Source organism: Diospyros lotus, chromosome 2 (assembly GCF_014633365.1).
Source record: "Diospyros lotus cultivar Yz01 chromosome 2, ASM1463336v1, whole genome shotgun sequence".
Classification (NCBI taxonomy): domain Eukaryota; kingdom Viridiplantae; phylum Streptophyta; class Magnoliopsida; order Ericales; family Ebenaceae; genus Diospyros; species Diospyros lotus.
The window spans coordinates 15,694,808-15,703,476 of record NC_068339.1 but is presented as its reverse complement, the minus strand read 5'-3'; positions in this window follow the sequence as shown (position 1 = coordinate 15,703,476).

The following is an 8,669-nucleotide window of genomic DNA, read 5'->3' as shown; positions in this document are numbered from 1 at the left end:
ATTTTCCTAATTAATCATTAAATAATTAACATACAATATTCTCAACTCCAAGGAAGGAATTTTCGAACGTTGGGCTCTTTCCCTTTGGCGTTTTCCCGCATTCCCTTCTGTTCTCCTGCTTGGCGTGCAGTGCTGCCTCTATCTTTTTGCTCTCCCTTTCACTAATCTTCCATCCTCTATTCACACACAGTAAATTAATTAATATTATATAAACAAAATCTCTTTGTATAAAATAGCTAGCATGCATGAAACTACATACTAATTAAGTACTTAATTTTGAGAAGGAAAATTTATATAATCCTTAATTAATTTGTGTAATTAATCAAAACCAATATGCATGCAGATGAAATGCAAAATAATAAATAAATAATAGATGACAGTAGTAGTAGAAGTAGATACGAAAGAGCTTTTGTGGATTCGATCCTCAAAACCAATGATTTAAATAGTAGTAAGTATTAATGGGTGTACACATAGAGAGAGCGAGAGCGAGAGAGAGAGAGAGACGTGTGGAGTGTGGATGGACAGATGCATTAATAAAGGTGTAAAGGTGAAGAGACAACTTTTTGACTAGAATAGTGAGAGCTGTATTTACACCACGCCTTTTCACCCGGAAACCATTATTAATGTGAGACTTCCAAAGCCTTTTATTTTATCTGCCTCAAAGTTACTGCCAAGACGAGGGAATGTCATGTAAATATCATCATCATCGTCAGCCCCCACTGCAATAATAATTTTCATATATATTTTTTAAAAAAAAATTATAATACCCAATAACATTAGTATATAAAAATGTTTTATATAATATAAAGATTTAATGTATAACAATAAGATCAAGTATATTGTTCCTGATGAAAACATTAATTAATTTCATGTTTTAAATATATCATTTATATTACACAAAACATTCTTAAATTTAAATACCAGTACTTAAGAGAGAACGCATAAGAGTTCCCATATATTTCTGGTTAGTTAATCACTCCACAGACTGTCACAGATCGAACTTCTAGCATACTTACTTGTATTCTCGAGTAACCAAGCACGACGACAGATAATATGCTATATATATATATATATATAAAGGAGGGGAAGCGTCCTTTATTCTTCTTGGAATTAATGCATGGTGGATGAATTTTGCTAATTTTAAACCTGCCAGTTTCGTTCAAAATTGACCACTTTTCGATCATTCAGTCAAAAATTCTGGAAGCAAGCGTTTTCCATATTTATATACCCATAAAAAGAGTTGTTCTACCTTGTGCTAGTGCTTGTGTCCGACCACATACACATTCTAAGTATATTTTATGTTCAAATCATATGTATTTATTGTAGTTTGCATATTTAAACATCTAAACATTTTTATTAATTGATAATATGTTTAAAAACAAAGAATATTAATAATCATGAACTAATGAAAACATTTAAACCTTCAAAAACAAGATGTAATATATGCATACTTGGCTTTAAAAAACTGTATTTATTATACTTTATTTAAACTATATTTATTGCATCTTGATTATCGTGACATACAAAATAGAGAACCCCTAACATTCATTCAAAATTTGGAGGAAAGCTTATACATATATATATATGTATGTATGTATTGTGTGTATCCAAAGTATACCCCACCGATTAAGGTAGACAGCTACGTAGCTAAGGGGCCAGAACAGTTGCAGTTGTATGTGGAATATCTCAGGGGTCTATTCCAAAAGCAGCACTAAGGCTGATGGCCAGTCTCTTCCCTCTCTCTCTCTCTCTCTCTCTATGTATATATATATATGTATGTATAGATATGTACAAACAAATATGCATGGAAGCATGTGTTTGTACGTGAGCTGGGATGATAAATAATTATATATAAAATTGTGTAAAGATGGCAAACGAAGGAACAGTGACTTTTGTGTGAAATGGTGAGAGTAGTGAGGCAAGCTCTTTTTGTCCATCAATTATGATCACTTCTCATCAGTTTGTAAGCTTTTGTCCATCAATAATCACCTTCTCGACCGTACTGGATAGGGATAGACGTGCCAATCCTTGTCTTTAGGGCAGTATTTTTTTAGCATAGGTACTTAAAAAAGGGTCTGTATACAACAACAAAAGAGGGTTTAGGGTCAATGTAAAAACACAGTATGTGGTGTGAAAATAAACAATTAAGAGTACTATAAGGCGAAAGTACTGTGGTGTAGCTCAATTTGAAGGCAATTAAAGGACACCTTAAAATTATCCCGGTCTTCACCAACAACCCTCTGTTGCTCAGTAACGACATATATAATTGGAGCAAGCACCCGCCAAAAAAATCTTATTAGTTTTCTACTGGAGACCAAACGATATTATAATGTTTGTGAAATTGAATATCAGTATACATTTGTGTAATGTAAGCTCCATCATGGCTGATAATTTTCTACCTCAAATCAAGCATTAACATTTAAGCTCAGTGTAAAATATTGACAGAAGGGAAATTACGATAAGTACATATGAATTCCCACGTCAAAATCCTGCAAGAAAATAATACAAAAACTTTGTAACATTGTTGATGTGCGCTCTGGATAATGACCCATCCAAGTGACTTTTGTAAGATCAAAGCTATCATTATTTATTGTTTCAGGAGAAAATTTTGATTTGAAATTTTACTTTCAGATTTTCTTTTGAAGGACTTTTTCAACTGATATAATATCTAAATTTCTTTTCACCCTACTAAAATTTAACTTAGGAATGACAGATACTATCTCAAGTAGCCTTGTCTTACTAGTTGGGTATATACAAATAGAAAATCATCTTTCGCAGGGATTTAAACTCTACTCTAGTGATAAATAAGACAAAGAGAAAGATATATAGATTAAGGGGATCCATTGGATACAATTATAATACACATTTCAAGCAATAACGGGCTTGAAAATAGAGGGGGCAGAGCGAGGGGGGCAGCTAGGGTTTGATGCTTATTTTTATAGGGATCCGGGAAGAAAAGAGGGTGGTGGACAGCAATGATAATGAGAGGGAACGTCTCTCATCCCGTTCTGTATTCAATGAAGAAGATAGAAGGAAGGAATTAAAGAAACAAAGGAACACACTTTGTTGCATTTACACACACAGACCCAGCTTTTTTCCTTTTCTCTCTACTTTCTTTCACTTTCTTGCCCCTATATGTATGTATGAATATATATATATATATATCTTTAAATCAATCTCTCTTAGATTTCAGTATCAAAAGTTGCCCTTTTTCTTTTTGCTCCCCTTTTCTTTTCTGTCCACTAATCCATCCTCTATTATTTGAATTCACCCTTTTTTTTCCTTGTTTTTGTTCGGCCTTTCATGAATCAAAGTTACATAAATCCCACGTTTTTCTAGAAATGGTTATGCTCAAAAATAATTTTTATAGATTGATCAAATTTATAATAATTTTATATAAAATTACTAATAATTTATAATAATCATATCTAAAATTGTTGTTAATTTTACATATAACTATTGTGATATAATGCTTAACGATGGCACGAGATAAACTGGTCTCCCTTCAAAATTAAATCAAAAGGTATAGTTGTTTACAAAACATTATATATCTCAAAAAATATATATAATTAATTATATAACAACAATATCTCTTGTTATTCTCTTATTTAATAATGTAAATCATTATTCTAATACTTGTGCTTGGAGGGTTGGGATCGACCTGGGAGGAGGGTGATTTGTTGCCCACGTCCTTCTTTTGATTTTGTTTGTGTTGGTAAATTTTATATTGTTCGATAAGAATAATATAATAATTTTTTAATTAAAATTTATATTTTTTTACCTTGTTTTATTATATATTTATATTAATTAAATATAATATAATGTATTAATGTAAGAATATTCTTTTTAAATATTTAAATAGCATTTCCCATCAATCACAACAATATCTCTTCCAAAGTGTCACGTCTCGACAGTTCAGAAAACAAGCAAAAATAATTTAGTTAGGTCTACAGGAGAACTTGTAATCAAATCTAGAGCCATTATAGCTGGTGTCCAAGATTAACCCCAAAAAGTACTTGAATGCATGGAAAATCGAAGGAAATTATAATTCAATGCTAATTAAACTTAAGCATCACAGGACAAAAACATGGTACGGATCCTTTTTCATGCATAAATTAAGTTTCTTTTGGTATGTTATGTATGAAGGACATTATCTGCTTTGATAAACTAATTATAAGTTACTTTTATAATTGTAAAGATTCATGTTAAGAGTTGTAAAAGAGTTTGAACTCGGAATCTCCAAATATTGATTATTAGATGAAATATGTATCCATGGCAGTTTTATGAATAAGTATTTGTTGATTTTAATGAGATATTTATTTCTATTATTCGAATTACTACAGTGTAAGTAGTCCTAATAATGTGTGCTACATTTGATCTACATTTAGAACAATTAGATATGAAAACTATTTTTCTTCATGGAGATCTTGAAGAATAAATATATATACTTCAACTAGAGGATTTTGAAGAAAAAAGAAAAGTTAATTTGGTTTGCAGGTTTAACAAATCTTTATACGATCTCAAACAGGCACTGAGATATTGGTATAAGAGATTTGATTCCTTCTGTTAGAAAACCAGCGATCGTGCAACCTTTGATCTCATTTGTTTTCGATCCGCAGAGATGCAAGCTCAACTCCTCCAAGTCAGTCCACACGATTGACCTTTTTCACGACTTCCCGAGTTGTGCTAGTAACTTGGACGATTTTGAGAGAGAACACGAAAATTTTCTTCTTTTTTTTCTAAGTGTTTAGAAGCGGCATATTTATAGAGCACAAAATCCTAATTCTGGCATAACAAAAACCCTAAACATTTTAGGGTCGAACCCTAATCATATTGGGCTGGTTCTCTCTTTTAATTGTGAAACGAACTCGATCCAAATATGTGACCCCTTAGGTCCACCATTAGACTAGATGTAGGACCCAAATTTATTGGATTACTTTAGGGCCCAATTTATTAGTTTAATTTAAACACATCTCATGGCTTCTTAATTAAATTCTTTAATTAATAGTTTTAGAATTAATCTAATTAATTATAAAATCTCTATATATCATAGTTAACGTCTAGCAACATGCCATGAATACCTAGCCAATGATGAAATTATATACGTTAACCTTTTCAATTGTAATTACAGTGCAGTAAAATCCTTTCATCAGTCAATGTCCTAATTGGATTTAGAGTATATGATTTTATGTCAAATCCTAACTATTTAATAACTATGTATCAATTCCAAATTTATAACTTGATAGGTGAAATCAAAACACCTTTTGATTTTCGCCTCACCTTGACTAAGGATTTCCACAAAAAATTATTAGAATACATAGGACATCCTCTTATCTATATGATAAGTGATGAATCTTTTATTAACACTCAGAATCCTTCATATGTGATAAGGTCATGCTCAATGACAGTTTGCTAACGATTTCTTTAGAATCCAAACAGTACTAAGGCGTAACCAGTCAAATATAAGACTACCATGATATTTCAAGTCTGAGGACCAATCTGCACAATTGCAACACAAGAATTTCAATTCGACATTGAATAATAACTACTAGGAATTCTATAGCGGGTCAGTTCAATGTACTTGTTCTTCTAATAAGCACTCATATATATGCACTAGTGTCCTTACACCAATGTCCATAAAACAAGACATTATCTCGATTGAGCATGCATCATATGTGCTAGTTTATTCGAGTTATTAGTGTTCATTCCTAATAACTCTATGACTAGGAACATTTAAGATCAAGGCTTATAAGGAATATGTTCGTGATCGTCATCTCTATGCACAATCATATTTGTTAGAACGGGAGGTGCTATGGCACACACCAAAAGGGGGGGTGAATTGGATATTTTAAAAATCTTGATAGAACTTGAAATTTTTTTGACCCAATTGAGGTTTTAGTGATTTAAAATATAGAACATATAAAATGACAAATGTAAAGCAAGAAGAATAAATGAAACAAAGGATTTATAGTGGTTCGGCTTAAACCAAGCCTAATCCACTACCTTAGCTCCCACTAAGGATTTTAAACTAATTCACTAAAACCTCCTACTTACACAAGTAGGCCCTCTAGCTACACAAGCTAGGAAATACAACCTCCTACTTAAACCAAGTAGGCATTCTAGCTACACAAGTTAGGAAAAACAAGAAGTATACAATTGGAGATAATCTAAGAGATGAATCTCTTAGTTACAATGTCTCTCAAAAATGATACAAGACTTGGAATGAATAATTACAAGTGAAGATCAAAGCCTTGAAGAGAGAAAATTAAAGCACAGTCAATATAAATACAAATATGTATACGATGTAAGCTCAAATAATTTCATTTCCATCCATTAGTCTTCTCTTGATCATCCATGACTTGTATTTATAGGCTTCCCAAAAGATTGAAGAGAAATGTAGCCGTTTGTGACCGTTGGGATTGAAAAACTAGCCGTTGGAAGCTTTCTGCAAAACACATAGTCGACAGACAAAAATGCATAGTCGACTATCTTATAACACAAAAATCCCATAGTCAACAGATACATATGCACAGTCGACTATTGCAAAAATATGAAGAAAATTTTAAATTTTATGAACAAAAATAGTCGACAGATAAAAAGCCATAGTCGACTATCCTTACTTGATAGTCGACAGATAAAAAAATAGTCGACAGAAGCTTTAAATAATCGACAGATCAAATCAGCATAGTCGACTATTTTCAGACATAGTCGACAGCACTAAACCACATAGTCGACTATCCACAAACATAGTCAACAGAATATAAACACATAGTCGACTATTCTTTTTATAAAAACTGAAACGATAAATGATAACATGAAAAAGAATATTTTGAATCATAAAATTATTTAACATTGAAATCTCGTAACTTTATTTCATCATCAAAATACAATTGTTTTTCATCATCAAAATTATATCAAATGTAAAACATCAATCTCCCCCTTTTTGATGATGACAAAACATTTTATGAAATACCCAAAAGTCTCCCCCTTTTTGTCATAAATAAAAAAGAATATATTTGAAAGAATTTTAACACAAGATTAAGAGGGGATTGGGCAAAACATCAATGGGGTAAGAGTACATGTGAGAAAAGATAAATTTTTACAAACTCCCCCTTAATAACACATATCAAAAAGATTTATTCTCCCCCTTAATTTTAGAAATCAATATAAGTTTTCAACAAAATCATAAAGCCACACTTATAACTTAAGATCATCAAAACTTATAAAAATATTAAAATGTTTTCTTTTATTTTCAAAAGAGATTGTTGTTGTAACTATTTAATAATTAATTTAGAATTAGTTCGTTCTTGTAGCCATTTAATAATTACCAACAATCAAACAGAACCATCAATTCATAAATCAGTTACATTACTTATAAACATAACTGATTTTTGAATTTTGATGCAAAATTAAGTTGTGTTACATATATAACTCATTTTTTTGTTTACTTGATATATAAAGATAACTGATAAACAAAACTAAGAGGAGTGATTGATAGTGAACAAAACTGACAGGCAACTTTTACCTTGTCTACCAAGGAGAGGATATTAATTTGCTAGGAGTTCTATAGCTTCGTTGTCATCTTTTACCCTGACACGAGAGATTAATTAGACGATATAAAATAATCATTTGAATTTAACTTTATTAAATCTACTAACATATCAAAATTAATGCTACTGTATATAAAATAAATGAATTTGTTCAAGTCTCCCCTCGTCTCTGATCCCCCTGGGCCTAATTGTCCTAGTTAAGGCAGTTTTTCATGTAACATCCAGTGCTCTTTTGAAATTTTGTCGGGGAATATGCAAGCCAAATCATTTGACAACGAAACATTGGATCAACCACCTTAATTGCTTCATGAAAGGACACTTTTCTTGCAAGTAAAGGAAACCCAGTTCACATAGCCAGGTCAATATTCTTCTTTCCACCCCAAAAAGAAAAAAAAAAAAAAAAAGCATTGAAATATAATGATCCAATGATTTAACAAATTAACCTTTTCGAGTGGGATCAAAACACTCTCTGAATATAAGGATTGAAACTGTAAAATGTGCTTATTATATATGCTTGCAAATATATGTGAAGCTTAAAGCAGTTATCAGAATCTTTTTAAATTTTAATTAACAAGGGGTGCATGCCCAGATATATATAGCTCACCGAACTCGTTCCCACTTAGTCATATTTTAGTTACCAACTCTGTTCTCTTCTTAGCTTTTTTATCGTTCACGGTAAACAGTGTATTCCTCATACATACACACACATATATATATATATATGACATGAAGCTTTCAGTCATATATACGTATATATGTATATAAGATGCAAATGAGAGAAAAATAAGTCATTAATGAAAAAGGTGTTTATAAGATGGCATTAAAGCTTTCATGGGCGATGGGCCACGCCCCAGACGACATCTATGACTGGGACTAGTGCAAAATCAACTGCTTTTTACATTAATTAGTAAAAAGGTAGTTAACAGTACGTAGTACTATGTGGCTTATAATATTCTAGTATATAATGTGTGAATATGAAAAGGAACACCCATAGCCTAAAAAGACTGCTTCGATTATCTTGTCAATCTGTCCACTCGATTCTGGGCATGTTTTTTACACTAGGGAAAAGACAAGATCATGCACAAAACAAACCATTTCACTCATATATATATATATATA